At 36.2% G+C, this 17,717-nt stretch overlaps 1 protein-coding gene and 2 long non-coding RNA genes across 5 annotated transcripts in view; 1 reads left to right on the forward strand and 2 right to left on the reverse strand.

Moving 5' to 3' along the window:
- The window catches only part of cerkl (CERK like autophagy regulator), a 195,866-nt gene that overhangs the window by 42,714 nt on the left and 135,435 nt on the right, over nt 1-17,717 (reverse strand). The gene's annotated exons all lie outside the window — the stretch shown is intronic.
- Nucleotides 1-17,717, forward strand: part of LOC147835395 (uncharacterized) — a 66,492-nt gene that overhangs the window by 7,215 nt on the left and 41,560 nt on the right. The gene's annotated exons all lie outside the window — the stretch shown is intronic.
- LOC147835396 (uncharacterized) lies at nt 9,682-15,700 on the reverse strand. The gene is made up of 2 exons (XR_015499878.1): nt 12,569-15,700; nt 9,682-12,044 (listed from the first exon to the last, which is right to left on the reverse strand). It is a non-coding gene; the product is annotated as an uncharacterized LOC147835396 (long non-coding RNA).

Genomic DNA, 17,717 nt, shown 5'->3' on the forward strand with positions numbered 1-17,717 from the left:
GCAAGAGGACGAAACCACACGCAAACATTACATACAAGTAAATGCATCACTGTAGCTCATTAAAAAGAAGCTAGCTTAGTATGAAATGCCTAGCTGTATGCTAATGTTATGTTTAAACTCCTGACATGTTCTTATCAATACTAAATGTTTTTGGAAAAACAATTCTTAATGTGCCTCATGTGAGTGGGCTTGACAAACCACCTGTAGGTGACGCTTTATTCCCCTGCATATGTTCTTGAAAAACAACTCTCATAGCGAAATAACTCTGGCCCACTCAATCATCTTTTGTTTGGCACACATGCTGCAGTGAATTACGGCACATTACTGGACTAAGGCTGGCTTCCAGACAAGGGCCAAACATGGACCATATATCTGGGCCCAGTCTTAGCCAAGTCAATAACTAATAACTGACCCATAACAGCCTGAACTGGGCCAGTTATGTTTGTGTGTCAAAACTGCAATGAATTTGAAACACCCAAGAATCATTGCACTTTCGGCATGCTATAGGCGTGCTTTGTCTTGAAGTGACCTGATTGGTATTTATTTAGGGGGTCAAGCGCGAAGCGCTGAAACCCTATTGTTTTTGTTAAGATTTTTATTATTATTATTATTATTATTATTATTATTAGGGGGTCAAGCGCGAAGCGCTGAAACCCTATTGTTTTTGTTAAGATTTTTATTAGGGGGTCAAGCGCGAAGCGCTGAAACCCTATTGTTTTTGTTAAGATTTTTAGGGGGTCAAGCGCGAAGCGCTGAAACCCTATTGTATTTGTAAGGATTTTTATTATTATTATTATTATTATTCTGCCGAAGTCACTATTGCCCAGACCAAACCGTAAGTCCGAGAGAGCTGAAACTTGGTCAGATGGTAGTACTCCGGTACACTACATTCTCACCGAAGATCAGCCAAATCGGCCCATAGGTGGCGCTATTGCGCCAAAACCCAATATTTTGGCCGCCATTTGTACACCGTTTGTCGTAGACTCAAAAAAATTACAAATTTGGAATCCTTGGGTCAGCCCGAACAAAAGTGGAGTGACCCAGATTTTCTCTACGTTGGACCGTTTTCCCGCTACATCGCGATTTGTCCGAAACCTACTTTTGCGAACTAGTCCTAGGTTTTTTGCCCAATCTGAACCAAACCAGCTCTGAAATGTTCTCTGGACACTGAATATCAATAATTATCAAAAAAAAGTTGAATTTTTTTTTCTCGCACGAAACAGTACACAAGAATGTTCAATGCTAATTGAAGCTAATTGCTAATTGTAGCTATAACTTTTGAAAGGAATGAGATATCCTCACCAAACTTGGTACACACATGTATAAGCTTAATTTGATGTGACAGTGCAAAACCCGTGGACTTTGGCCACATGGTGGCGCTATAAAGCTTAAAAACCATAAAATGACCCTAACCTTACAACCGTTTGTCCGATCAGCTTGAAATTTGTCATGCATTGTCTTTGACCAGTTTGCCATGACATATTATAAGGACAATGGCACATCTCAAAAAACATGGCCGCCATTAGCCAATTAAAATTGTGCAGCCATTTAGCAAGGTTAACGATCAGCGATCGGAACGAAACTCGCTGGGTATTTTCGACTTATGGACCTAGAGGTCTGTAAGAATTTTGAAAGAAATCGGCCACTAGGGGGCGATTTTACGCCTTTTTAAGGTGTAATGGGTTGTGTATCACACAACCTTTTGCAAAACCACACAAAATACATATCATATGATAGGCCTGCTCCTACCGAACAGTTTGACACTCAAACCACTGCTGTCAGTCACACCGTTTATTAAATATTCATCAACATATGAAAAACCTACTTTTGCGAACTAGTCCTTGGTTTTTCACTCAATCGCAACGAAACCAGTGTTGTTAGAATCTCTGGACTGTGTAGATCAATAATTATCAAAAAAAAGTTGAACTTTTCACTTTGGCTAGCTGTAACAGGCTCATTTACAAAAGGGGCGTGTCCACACGAACCTACATGCCTCTTAACCAATAAGGAAAACTCACAACATCACAGAAATTGGTGAGCACATGTGTCATATCAATGAGAAGAAACTTGCAAAATTTTGTGAAGATCAAACCATAGGTGGCGCTATAATAGCAAAAATAGTCTTAAAAACATGCCAAATGGCTTAAAAATAAAGTAAATGTGCTTCATTTAAACACTATTTCACAAATACACTTAATCTACATATCATATGATAGGTCTGCTCATACTGAACAGTTTGAGACTAAAACCACTGCTGTTACTCAAACTGTTCATTAAAAAACCATCAATATAAACAAAACCTACTTTTGCGAACTAGTCCCTGGTTTTTAACTCAATCGCAACGAATCCAGTGTTGTATGAACCTCTGGACTGAGTAGATCAATAATTATCAAAAAAAAGTTGAACTTTCCATTTTAGATAGCTGTAACAGGCTCATTAACAAAAGGGGCGTGTCTACACGAACCTACATGCCTGTCAACCAATAAGGAAAACCCAAAACATCACAGAAATTGGTGAGCAGATGTGGCATATCAATGTGAATAAACATGCAAAATTTTGTGGAGATTGGGCAATAGGTGGCGCTATAATAGTGAAAATGGTTCTAAAAACATGCTAAAATGGCTTAAAAATGAAGTAAATGTTCTTCATTTACACACTTATCACTGAAATGATTTATAAGTTATTTTTTTGTCCATCTTGGATGTTTAAAGGTCTCAAAAACATATTTTCAGTATTCTATCATTTTAGCCACTATAACACAGACTTTTAACTGTCACCTACCATTTCTAACCACTAGATGTCACAACAAGACCACTTATTTATTGTTCATAACATTTGCATGCCTTTGTTGTTTTACATTTTTTGAGTTTAAAGTCAGGGAAATTGCATTTAGGATCATTCTGAATCATATTTTGACCTGATGTAAACACTGTTATGCATTAAACATCTAATTTGGTCCCAGTTAACCTCTTCATAATAATTCTAATAGTTAAAACTGGTTCTATGATTAAACACATTGTTTTAAAACATGTGTAAAGAAAATCACAACTGTGGCTTCTAGATGGCAGTAACAGAGCACTTATTGTTTATTTTACTGCTCTATAGCAAAGAATGTAATGTAATGTTATGTAATGCATTCTGAATCCCAAACTGACATGGCATGAACACAGTTAATCCATTGAAGATCAAATTTAGTTAAAGCTTTTTACACTTTTTACTCTGTAGATTTATAATTATTTTAATAAAATACAAATTTTTCATTTTATACAGTTAGAACATGCTCAATTACAGAAGGGATATGTTTATGCACACCTAAATGGCTGTAATCACATAAATAAATTACACTGTGGCCACTAGATGGCAGTAGGAGATCACTAATAGCTTATTCACTGCTCTTTTGTCATTTTTATTAAGAAGAGCTAAAATAGCCATAACTCATGAAGGAATTAAAATATCTTCACCAAACTTGTTACACATATGCAAGAGGTCAGTCTAAGGTCATAGCATAAAACTCGTAGACATTGGCCACATGGTGGCGCTATACATTGTAAAATCACTGTATCTGAGTAACCATTTATCTGATTAACTAGAAATTTGACATGCCGTGTCTTTGTCTAAGGTGCCATGACTCGATCTACACATTATATCATAGGGCTGCTTATACTGGTCACTTTGACATAAAAGCGGTCACTCAAAATGTTCATTAAAAATTTGTCAATATGTAAAAATCGAAGTTGCTTCTCTGGAGTGTTTAATCAAACATTTGTTAGCTCAATCTATAAACTTTAACACTCTAATCGTATATTTCGTTGTCGAATAAACTACTTACAGGCGTCCTAACTGCTATATGACCTTACCCTGCTAAACTGCTTGACCCCCGTTAATTGCTGCTTGCAGCTATATTTATTATTATTATTATTATTATTATTATTATTATTCTGCCGAAGTCACTATTGCCCAGACCAAACCGTAAGGCCGAGAGAGCTGAAACTTGGCCAGATGGTAGTACCCCGGTACACTACGTTCTGGCCAAAGATCAGCCAAATCAGACCATAGGTGGCGCTATGGCGCCAAAAAAACACTTTTTGGACATTTTTGGCCGCTTATCGTTTACCGTTTGTCGTAGACTCAAAAACTTTACATTTTTTGAATCCTTGAGTTAACCTGAACAAAAGTGTATAGCAGAAATTTTTGCTCTACGACGCACCGTTTTCCCGCTACATCGCGATTTATCCGAAACCTACTTTTGCGAACTAGTCCTAGGTTTTACACTCAATCTAAACCAAACCAGCTCTCAAATGTTCTCTGGACACTGAATATCAATAATTATCAAAAAAAAGTTGACATTTTTATTCTCACTCGAAACAGTACACAACAATGTTCGACGCTAATTGAAGCTAAATGCTAATTGGAGCTATAACTTTTGAACGGAATGAGATATCATTACCAAACTTGGTAAACACATGCATAAGCTCAATTTGATGTGACAGTGCAAAAACAGCGGACTTTGGCCACATGGTGGCGCTATAAAGCTTAAAAACCATAAAATGACCCTAACCTTACAACCGTTAGTCCGATCAGCTTGAAATTTGGCATGCAGTGTCTTTGACCAGTTTGCCACGACATCTTATAAGGACAATGACACATCTCAAAAAACATGGCTGCCATTAGCCAATTAAAATTGTGCAGCCATTTAGCAAGGTTAACGATGAGCGATCGAAACGAAACTCGCTGGGTATGTTCGACTTATGGACCTAGAGGTCTGTAAGAATTTTGAAAGAAATCGGCCACTAGGGGGCGATTTTACGCAATTTTAAGGTGTAATGGGTTGTGTATCACACAACCTTTTGCAAAACCACACAAAATACATATCATATTATAGGCCTGCTCATACCGAACAGTTTGACACTAAAACCACTGCTGTCAGTCACACCGTTCGTTAAATATGCATCAATATAGGAAAAACCTACTTTTGCGAACTAGTCCCTGGTTTTTCACTCAATCGCAACGAAACGAGTGTTGTTAGAATCTCTGGACTGTGTAGATCAATAATTATCAAAAAAAAGTTGAACTTTTCACTTTGGCTAGCTGTAACAGGCTAATTTACAAAAGGGTCGTGTCCACACGAACCTACATGCCTGTAAACCAATAAGGAAAACTCACAACATCACAGAAATTGGTGAGCACATGTGCCATATCAATGAGAAGAAACTTGCAAAATTTTGTGAAGATCAAACCATAGGTGGCGCTATAATAGCAAAAATAGTCCTAAAACATGCCAAATGGCTTAAAAATAAAGTAAATGTGCTTCATTTAAACACTATTTCACAAAAACACTTAATCTACATATCATATGATAGGTCTGCTCATACTGAACAGTTTGACACTAAACCCACTGCTGTCACTCACACCGTTCATTAAAAAAACATCAATATAAACAAAACCTACTTTTGCGAACTAGTCTCTGGTTTTTAACTCGATCGCAACGAAACCAGTGTTAAATGAACCTCTGGACTGAGTAGATTAATAATTATCAAAAAAAAGTGGAACTTTCCATTTTAGATAGCTGTAACAGGCTCATTTATAAAAGGGGCGTGTCTACACGAATCTACATGCCTGTTAACCAATAAGAAAAACGCAAAACATCACAGAAATTGATGAGCACATTTGGCATATCAATGCGTATAAACATGCAAAATTTTGTGGTGATCGGGCAATAGGTGGCGCTATAATAGTAGAAATGGTTCTAAAAACATCATAAAATGGCTTAAAAATGCAGTAAATGTGCTTCATTTACACACCTAACACTAAAATGATTTACAAGTTGTTGTTTTTTGCCCATCTTGGACGTTTAAATGTCTAAAAAACACATATTTTCAGTATTCTATCTTTTTAGCCACTATAACACAGACTTTTAACTGTCACCTACCATTTCTAACCACTAGATGTCACAACAAGACCACTTATTTATTGTTCATAACATTTGCATACCTTTGTTGTTTTACATTTTTTTTTATTTTAAAGTCAGGGAAATTGCATTTAGGATCATTCTGAATCACATTTGACCTGATATAAACACTGCTATGCATTAAACATCTAATTTGGTCCCAGTTAACCTCTTCATAATAATTCTAATAGGTAAAACTGGTTCTATAATTAAACACCTTGTTTTAAAACATATGTAAAGAAAATCACAACTGTGGCTTCTAGATGACAGTAACAGACCACTTATTGTTTATTTTACTGCTCTATAGCAAAGAATGTAATGTAATGTTATGTAATGCATTCTGAATCCCAAACTGACATGGCATGAACACAGTTAATGCATTTAAGATCAAATTTAGTTAAAGCTTTTCACACTTTTTACTCTGTAGATTTTTAATTATTTTAATAAAATACAAATTTTTCATTTTATATAGTTAGAACATGCTCAATTATAGAAGGGATATGTTTATGCACACCTAAATGGCTGTAATCACATAAATAAATTACACCGTTGCCACTAGGTGGCAGTAGCAGATCACTAATAGCTTATTCACTGCTCTTTTGTCATTTTTATTAAGAAGAGCTAAAATAGCCATAACTCATGAAGGAATTAAAATATCTTCACCAAACTTGTTACACATATGCAAGAGGTCAGTCTAAGGTCATAACACAAAACTCGTAGACAATGGCCACATGATGGCGCTATACATTGTAAAATCACTGTATCCGAGTAACCATTTATCTGATTAACTTAAAATATGACATGTCGTGTCTTTGTCTAAGGTGCCATGACTCGATCTACACAATATATCATAGGGCTGCTTATACTGGTCACTTTGACATTTACTCGAAATGTTCTTAAGAAATTTGTCAATATGTAAAAACTGAAGTTGCATTTCTGGAGTGTTTAATCAAACATTTGTTAGCTCAATCTATAAACTCTAACACTCTAATCGTATATTTCATTGGCGAATAAACTACTTACAGGCTTCCTGACTGCTATATGACCTTACCCTGCTAAACTGCTTGACCCCCGTTAATTGCTGCTCGCAGCTATATTTATTAGGGGGTCAAGCGCGTAGCGCTGAAACCCTATTGTATTTGTTAGGATTTTTATTATTATTATTATTCTGCCGAAGTCACTATTGCCCAGACCAAACCGTAAGGCCGAGAGAGCTGAAACTTGGCCAGATCGTAGTACCCCGGTACACTACGTTCTCACCAAAGATCAGCCAAATCGGACCATAGGTGGCGCTACAGCGCCAAAAACCAACATTTTGGACATTTTTGGCCGCTATACGTTCACCGTTTGTCGTAGACTCAAAAACTTTACATTTTTTCAATCCTTGAGTTAGCCCTAACAAAAGTGCACAGCTGCACTTTTTGCTCTACGATGCACCGTTTTCCCGCTACATCGCGTTTTGTCCGAATCCTACTTTTGCGAACTAGTCCTAGGTTTTTCACTCAATCTAAACCAAACCACCTCTCAAATGTTCTCTGGACACTGAATATCAATAATTATCAAAAAAAAGTTGACATTTTTATTCTCACTCGAAACAGTACACAACAATGTTCGATGCTAATTGAAGCTAAATGCTAATTGGAGCTATAACTTTTGAACCAAATGAGATATCATCACCAAACTTGGTACACACATGTATAAGCTCAATTTGAGGTGACACTGCAAAACCCGCAGACTTTGGCCACATGGTGGCGCTATAAAGCTTAAAAACCATAAAATGACCCTAACCTTACAACCGTTAGTCCGATCAGCTTGAAATTTGGCATGCAGTGTCTTTGACCAGTTTGCCATGACATATTATAAGGACATTGGCACATCTCAAAAAACATGGCCGCCATTGGCCAATAAAGATTTAGCAGCCATTTAACAAGATTAACGATCAGCGATCGGAACGAAACTCGCTGGGTATGTTCGACTTATAGACCTAGAGGTCTGTAAGAATTTTGAAAGAAATCGGCCACTAGGGGGCGATTTTACGCATTTTTAAGGTGTAATGGGTTGTGTATCACACAACCTTGTGCGCAACCACACAAAATACATATCATATGATAGGCCTGCTCATACCGAACAGTTTGACACTCAAACCACTGCTGTCACTTACACCGTTCGTTAAATATTCATCAATATAGGAAAAACCTACTTTTGCGAACTAGTCCCTGGTTTTTCACTCAATTGCAACGAAACCAGTGTTGTTAGAATCTCTGGACTGTGTAGATCAATAATTATCAAAAAAAAGTTGAACTTTTCACTTTGGCTAGCTGAAACAGGCTAGTTTACAAAAGGGGCGTGTCCACACGAACCTACATGCCTGTAAACCAATAAGGAAAGCCCAAAACATCACAGAAATTGGTGAGTACATGTGCCATATCAATGAGAAGAAACATGCAAAATTTTGTGAAGATCAAACCATAGGTGGCGCTATAATAGCAAAAAGAGTCTTAAAAACATGCCAAATGGCTTAAAAATAAAGTAAATGTGCTTCATTTAAACACTATTTCACAAATACACTTAATCTACATATCATATGATAGGTCTGCTCATCTTGAACAGTTTGACACTAAAACAACTGCTGTCAATCACACCGTTCATTAAAAAACTATCAATATGTACAAAACCTACTTTTGCAAACTAGTTCCTGGTTTTTCACTCAATCGCAACGAAACCAGTGTTGTATGAACCTCTGGACTGAGCAGATCAATAATTATCAAAAAAAAGTTGAACTTTCCATTTTAGATAGCTGTAACAGGCTCATTTACAAAAGGGGCGTGTCTACACGAACCTACATGCCTGTAAACCAATGAGGAAAACCCAAAACATCACAGAAATTGATGAGCACATGTGGCATATCAATGTGAATAAACATGCAAAATTTTGTGGAGATCGGGCAATAAGTGGCGCTATAATAGTAGAAATGGTCCTAAAAACATGCTAAAATGGCTTAAAAATGCAGTAAATGTGCTTCATTTACACACTATTAAAAGTTTGATACAAGCTTATAACTAAAATTATTTACATGTTAAATTTTTGTCCTTTTTGAATGTTTTAGAGGTTTCAAAATACATATTTTCAATATTCCACCATTTTAGCCACTATAAGTCTTTTAAAGGTCACCTACCAAATTGAACCACTAGATGTCAGCACAAGACCACTTATTTATTGTTCATAACATTTGCATACCTTTGTTGTTTTACATTTTTTGAGTTTAAAGTCAGGGAAATTGCATTTAGGATCATTCTGAATCACATTTTGACCTGATTTAAACACTGCTATGCATTAAACATCTAATAATAGGTAAAACTGGTTCTATAATTAAACACCTTGTTTTAAAACATATGTAAAGAAAATCACAACTTTGGCCTCTAGATGGCAGTAACAGACCACTTATTGTTTATTTTACTGCTGTATAGCAAAGAATGTGTTGTAATGTAATGTAATGCATTCTAAATCCCAAACTGACATGGCATAAACAGAGTTAATGCATTTAAAATCAAATTTAGTCAAAGCTTGTCACACTTTTTACTCTGTAGATTTTTAATTATTTTAATAAAATACTAAATTTTCATTTTATATAGTTAGAACATGCTATCACATAAATAAATTACAATGTGGCCACTAGATGGCAGTAGGAGATCACTAACAGCTTATTTCACAGTTTTTTTTTTTTTTTTTTGTCATTTTTGTTGGTAAGAGCTAAAATAGCCATAACTTATGAATGGATTGAAATATCTTCACCAAACTTGTTGCACATATGCAAGAGGTCAATCTAGAGTTATAGCATAATACTTTTAGATACTGACCACATTGTGGAGCAATGCATTGAAAAATCAATGTGTCTGAGTAACCTTTTATCCAATTAACTTAATTGGACATGCAGGTATATATATTCAATCTGGAAAGCTCTTCTGAAAGACATTGTAACAAAAGTACAACAACAAAAGAAGTACATTGTAACAGAAATATCAACGTCACACACATATTTAAGCACATGTGACATTTGATTTGAGTGTAAACAAATTTGCAAAATTTTAAATTTATCAACTGATAATAAGTTTATAAAAACATTTTTTCATTATTAATCATTGCTGGAAATCACCATTACCACCACTAGAATGCAGCAAAAGAAAACTTATTGGTTACTAATAGACCTTGTTTAAAAAAAAACAAAAAAACTTTGTTAACAGTTTAGAGTCAGTGGAATAGCAATCAAGAACATTGTAATTTAACTGTTTACTGAATCACTGTTGTTTTGTTTAAAATGTAATTGTCAAGGCTTACTAATTAATATACAAACATTCTTTTTCCCAGTTTTGTTATATTATGATTATGAATTGACAATTGAGTAATATTGTATGTGAATATTTATAGAGCTTATATATAAATATTACGTTGATAATAATGCCATTAATGTAATTATTATAAAACATGTCGAAAAAATGAAATTACTTTACCTTTTTATGAGTTCTTGAATCACTTACAACAAAGTTTTCTCCCACCACAAAAATACATATTTGAAACAAACATCAACTAATCTAAATTAATTAATAACTACAATTAAAAGGTTCAAAGTAAAGTGAAAAATCATACGGTATTTGGCCTTAACATCAACTAATATTGAGAAAAAGAACAGCAATGTGACTGTAACAATGTGTCAGGTCCAAATGCTGTTTATTTAAAATTGGTCAAGCAGGCAAAATTGGTGCAGATGGTATCATACAGATAATCCAAAGAGTAGTTGGTTTTACAGGTAAAGAATGAAGTAGGCAGCAAAATAAATATTTCTGACAAACAAAGGGTGAAAATATGGTTATGTAAGACTAGGAAAACGTTTAGAAATATACAATCTGGAAACAAGAATCCATAATAGATGTGTGTGTGTGTGTGTGTGTAAATATATACATAGTCCAAGCATCAGTCATGACGAGCTTTAACTGTAATTGTGAAATCAAGAGGACATCTAAAACTGTTGTCAGTACCTAATGGGATCTGTAGTTCAGTCCAGTGGCAGATGTGATGTGTGCCCTCTAGCATGTCTGGTGGGCACTCAGCTGCGTGACTTTGAAATATCCTCCCCACAAGGTGGGACTTCCAGATGCTTTGTGAACAGTTCAGGAGGGACGTGAAGCAGAGGCAGATGAGTGCAGTGCAGGTGAGTTTGGAGAGTGGAGCTGTGGAGGCCCTGGAGCATGGAGCTGCGGAGGCCGTGCAGCATGGAGCTGCTAAGGTTGTGGATTGTGGAGCTTAAGCAGATTTGGGGGCTCTGGGTCAGGAGGCACAGGCATGTCAGACAATCCTGGTGGATCAGGTGACAACCTTAGAGCTTGGAGTTGCTAAGGCTCTGGATTCTTGAGCTGTAGCAGATCTCTGGACTCTGGGTCAGGAGGCACAGGCAGGTCAGATAACCCTGGTGAATCCGGTGGCGACTTTGGAGCGTGGAGCTGTTGAGCCTCTGGATTGTGGAGCTGTAGAGCATTTGGGGCCTTTGTTGATGAGGCACCGGAAGGTCAGACAACCCTGGTGGATCAGGTCGCGACCTTGGAACGTGAAGCTGCCGAGGCTCTGGATTGTGGAGCTGTTGCAGATCAGGGGACTTTGGGTCAGGGGGCACAGGCAGGTTAGACAACCCTGGTAGATCAGGTGGTGACCTTGGAACGTGGACCTGCCGAGGCTCTATATTGTGGAGCTGTAACAGATCTGTGGGCTCTGGGTCGGAAGGCGAAGACAGGTCCGACAACTCTGGTGGGTGAGGTGGCTCTGGGTCAGGAGGCAAAGCAGGTCAGACATCCCTGGTGGATCAGGTAGCTCTGGTTCTGGAGGCACTGTCAATTTGGTGTTTTGAGTCAGGAAACATATGAGGGTCAGAATCAGAAGTTATTGGCAGGTCAGGCTGCTGCAGTTCTTTCAGCTGTGGCTCTGGTGGTGGCAGTAACCAGTTTGGGAAATATATAGTTCAGTTCAGTGGCAGATGTGATGTGTAGAGTGCCTTGTAGTGTGTCTGGTGGGCACTTAACTAGATGAATGTGTAAGCTGCCTTCACATGCTACCAGAAATTTCATACTTCTTGTTCTGAAGTATTTTAAGTGTGATTTAGTTATTTTTTTTATTAATTTCTATTTGTATTTTATAATTACTATTGTTTACTATTGTTTGCTTTATAATGAAAGATTGTTGATTTCTTTGTCTAAAAGATTTAGCTTGAAAACAAAACACATTTCTGTATTTTTGTATAACAAATATTGTATTGTCCTTGCATATGACATTTTATGCTAGGAAGCTGGAATTTACAATATTGTCTGGTAGCATGTGAAGGCAGCATTTTCTAAAATCCCCATGCATTTATGCTGCCTTCACATGCTACCAGAAATATGTTCATTCTTGTGACTAAATTTATTTTTTAATCAATTTCACATTTCTTATATGGTTATAATCTTGGTTTTAATTTTAATTTATCTGGTAGCATGTGAAGGCAGCATTAATTCCCACAGAGGCTGTCCACTTCTTGCATTCACCTCTGTACCCCCCTCCCCCCATTTTATGGACAGATTACATCGACCATTTTATCACAACACATTCATGACAGCTGAAATATGTGGGCATAATCTCAGTCTTAATTTTATGTAACTCAACATCTTTAATATATACATGGTCAATTAAAGTACCATATTCAGTTGTTACACTTTTAACTATTTGTGTGAACCCAAAATCCTGCATGACATTATGAATGAAGGATTTATCAAGTAGGTTCTCATTGAAGTCTCCTAGAATTATTTTACCACCTGATAAGCTGTTTATGTGATTAACCAAGTTCAGAAAATTGTCTGTAAACAATGGTAAAGTATATTTTGGTGGTCTGTAAACGACTGCTACAGTTGTGTTTGAATGTTGTATATTGCACATGAGACATTCAATGTTAATGCACGGTAAATCAACTACAGCAACTTTTATGTCCTCTCTGTGATATATGCCAACACCACCACGATTTTCCTCTTTTAGTTGAGCAAAAAAATCCTGACTTGTGTCATATGCAGTGCTTCGAGGTTTGGAATAGAAATTGTATCCAGCAACAGTGACTGCATGCTCTGAATAATTTGATGTTAGCCATGTTTCTGTTACACATATCATATCTGCTTCAACATATCTGTTATCTTGTCGGATATCTAGTATATGTGGGATTAATCCTTCAACATTGTGTAACATTATAGTAAATTTAAAACTTTCTGTTGTTTTACATGGAAAAATGAATGGAGGCATAATCTGTAGAGCTTTCTCAATGTTGTCTTTAGCAAAAATAACTTTCTCATTAAAATCTTCAATTATGAGTCCATCAATACTTGTCACTCGGCTTAATGCTACATATGCTTGTCCTGGAGCAAATATTTTTTTCATTGAAACAACTGCTTTGTCTAATGTTAGACCTTGTACTTTGTGAACGGTGCATGCCCAGGCTAATCTTAGAGGAAACTGTCTTCTGACACCACCACTGCTGGTTACCTTTTCTTCCTCAGGTTCAATTGGTGTGCATGTTTCCAGACCAGGTTTTAAACATGGATTTTTCTTTCGTGCTTCTTTACCAACTCGCTCATCATCAAATTCAATATATATTTTTGATGGAAATGATTCATTTTCATCTTTATAACAGAAGTCTTTAATTGTGCCAAAAACTCCATTTACAAGACCATCTGAAACATTAATGTTTTTCAGTAACATTATTCGAGCATCGACAGCTAATTCAAGTGATTTTTCTAAAGAAGTATTTTGAACTCTGAAATGAAACCCTTCTTTTTTTTCCATGCGGCCAGTTTTAGCATTTCTCTCAAAGTCCTGTGCATTGACAATAACTGTGTCAGAGCATACTTTATGTAACATTGTAATGTTGTGCATATCAACTTCACTGTTAGTTGCATAAATGTGGATATCTGGAGATTCATCACCATCTCCTGTTTCACAGTTTTTAAGCATAGTAACGTCTGCTTCAGTCATTTGTTCATCTTTTTTACGTACTCTTAAACGACTTAATAACTCTGCAAATTGTTTATCTTTTTGGCGCATAATTTCTGTAAGTTCTGTGAAACTGAAGTTTGTTTCCCACAGGTTAACACAGTTCATTGGTTCAGTGTAAAGGGGTTTTCCTTTCACAGGGCCTAGCTGATACATATCTCCACATGCAATTATGGATACACCCCCGAATGATTTAAAATCTCCTGTTTGTTTGATTTGCCTCAATCTACCATGAATATAAGCTAGAAGTTTATGATCTACCATTGAAATTTCATCAATTATTAATATTTGGAGTTTTCCAAATTTGACCCTTAAAGAATTGATTTTGTCATCTCCAAGAGGTTGATAAGGCAGTGCAGCGGTTGTTCCAATGGAGAAAGTGCTGTGTATGGTTGCAGCATTAATATTGTAAGCAGCAACACCAGTCGGAGCTGTTAATAACACATGTGTCTCACCTGGGTTTTCAGATAATTTTGACAAGATGCGAGATGTTTCATAGTGTATTGATTTAATTAGGATAGACTTTCCAACACCTCCAGGACCAGATATGAACACATGGAATGGATCTGGATTTTCACCTTGAACTTTTGCTAAACACCATTGCCTCACTTTATAAAAGATTTGTGATTGTTTTTCATTCAAAGAACGCATTAAAGCCACTGCATCTTTTTTTGCTATGACAGATGGATTTTGCTCTGTTTCAAAAACACCAGCATTCGGTAGTAGGTCAGGTATGACATCATCATCTTCCTCAATTTCGATCTGTTGTTTTTTACTATCTAGACATTCCAAACGCTCAAGTTCTGCTTCTGGACAGATTTGACCCCAAGCATCTTCCAATTGTCCATATTGTTCTAAATCATCTTCAGCTTTCTGTATGGTCTCTGCTTCTTTTTCAAACTTTGACATGTTTGTATCCACTAGGATTTTCACAGATTCAATCTGATCTTTTTGTATTGTAACAAATCCAGTGTCATAAAATTCCTTATGGGAAGTAAAATTTGTTGGTTTCAGTTGACTTTGGAAAAAATGAGGCAGAAATAACTCTAAGATACTTTGATAATAATTTTCTGGATTTTTAGTAGGTGAGAATCGAGCATATCGTACGACCGCAAAATCTGTGCGAGTTCTTTTTCTCACAAACCCCATGTCATTTTCCAGTTTTATTCTTTCTAAACATTTTTCATATTTAGACAAAACTCTGTATTCTGAAGCAAATGTTGCTAAACACATTTCTGAAAACTCTTCTGTTTTTGGACGAGCTCTGTATCTCTCTGTAATGCTTGTCATCCATATGTCATCACTTTCTCCACATTGAGCTTTTTTATGGATATTGTTTAATGGTAGACTCATTTTTATTGTGTTACTACCAGTCGGAATAAAAACCACTTTCCTTGATCCTTGTTTAAGTTTCATGTTAGTCAAACGATAAACACTCTCTTGGGCTGAAACTTCTCGATTATGTAAAAACACACTTCCAAGTTTTCTTAAAGCCTGTTTAGCATCCATATTTCCTTGCTTGTGTGCTTCTTTTTGAGCATTTGCCAACAATAATCCCATTTCTCTCTCTGCTTTAGAAATATATGAAATTATATATACTATACACGAGTAAGCATCCACAACAAACTGTATATCCATGTTTGCATTCCAACACCGTAAAAGATCTGGATTATATTGATTCACCCATACATCAGCAGGCTTCCTCTTCAAAACAACAGTTGTTTTCTTTGTCATTTTATTATAAGCAGCTTCAAAAATCTCTTGATTTATACCAATAGATGTAAAGAAAGCATCAGTTGATTCATACAGAGTGTCGTTGTTCAACAAACATTCTTTTACTTTTTCCATAACAGCTTTAGCCTGGTCTTTTGATATTTCATTAAAGCTATTTGATTTTTTTCCTTTAGTTTCTTTTCTGTCATTTTCAGCCTGGCTGTTTCTTGCGATGAATGTATTTCCGCTGGGTGGTCGTGGAAAGTTAAATCTACATGTAGTGCCTTTCTTTCTGCATGTTTTTGAATGTCTTTTGCTGTGTTGTTGGACACTTCTCACAGTCTCATACATTTCATTTTCATTTTCACTTGGCATTTCACAGGTTACATAGCGGTCAACAAAAGCTACTACTTCATTATCAGCATCTCGGTCCACTTGAGGTGCATTTTCAACCCAAAACAAACAATGTGTATGTGGTGATCCTCGCTGTTGGAATTCTATTCGATAGAAATAATCTATTATTTTTCCAATTGGTTCAGCTGGTGACATAATGACATCTTTCAGAAAGCAATGAAACCTGTGATCAAACATTCTGGCAGCAGTTACTGGATTTCGCTGAAGCATTCCACATCTATCTGACCAGTCCAGTTCATCAACGGGAGTTTGACAGCCCTCTTGTTTTACAATAGTTTGCATTAGCTCTGGCCATCGCAGGTCAGCTGATGAAAATGAACAAAACCATGTTGGTATCCCAAGCTGCCGAACCATTGCAAACAAATCTTTTTGCACAGATTGCCAAAAAACAGGACTCCCTCTTATTGGCTTTAAGAATTTATAACCCTGATCAGCATGTAAAATCTTTTGAAGTGAGTCTTTGTTTGTCAGTGTTTCTGGAGTAATTTTTGTATTATTTGTATCATGACCCTTCCTCAAAGCAATAGAAACATTTGAGACAACTTGATTAAGCTCAGACAAATATTGGCCATAAAATATATAATCCATGTTTTGGGCAAAACGTCTATCTGCATTTAAGATTCTGTTGTTTAAGTACCTGGACAGTGTTAATTTTTCAGGTCGTATGTCATGAAAAGTTCCTATTCCTTTTGGGAAGAGAACCGGAAAACATTTAGCTTCATTAGTTTCATCCATTAAAACTCTTACTGGATTGTTGCCTTCTGCTGGAGCAAGTGACATAATGTCATCAAAATGTTGATCTAACATCTCTTGTGCAATGTCCACTGGTTGTAAACATGTATCCATAAACAAACCATGCTGTTGTCGGTCATGAAGGGTATCATCAGTCATCTCTTCATCCTCATTTTCAGTATTGTGCTGTTCATCAACACACATATCCTGACATGCGTCTAAATCAAACTCCATTTTATCACTTTTATCATTGATCTGTTCTTCCTCAACTTTACTCAAAGTATTAATCCAACTATTGTTAAATTTCACGTCTGTATACCACTTGTTTGTTTTGTTTAAATACAAAATTGCCGTTTTTATCCTCTCAGTATGCACAAATTTATATTCATAATGCCCTTTATATGTCAGTTTCCTCTTAAGCTTTACTTGTACCATATAATCATTATTTTCTGATCTTGGTAAAACATCTACTGTTTCTGTTACATTAGATGGCACGCAAGTCACAGGTCCATGAACTCCATTCTGTCCTCCTCGAGGTAAAGCCAGCATTTTCATGAATGGAATATGCTTTGCTATTAAATGTTGCTCAAGAGAGTTTAAACAGCTTAATTCGACAGGAATAGGGTCTAAACCAAGATTATTTGAGACACTTTCAGCAGGAATTTTACCTTCGCATATTTTTCGATCACATGTGTGACAAATCCATAGATATGCAGCTGTACTGTCAATATGTTCACAATTTTGGCTACAGTGTTTGTTACATTTATGAAGATAATTTAGTGTTATACATTGTTCTGCAATATGTCCAACATGCTCTGATTTTTGAAAATATTTGTTTTTATTGCAGTGTTTGACC

This window comes from Danio rerio, chromosome 9 (genome assembly GCF_052040795.2).
Source record: "Danio rerio strain M-AB ecotype USA chromosome 9, GRCz13ab, whole genome shotgun sequence".
NCBI lineage: Eukaryota > Metazoa > Chordata > Actinopteri > Cypriniformes > Danionidae > Danio > Danio rerio.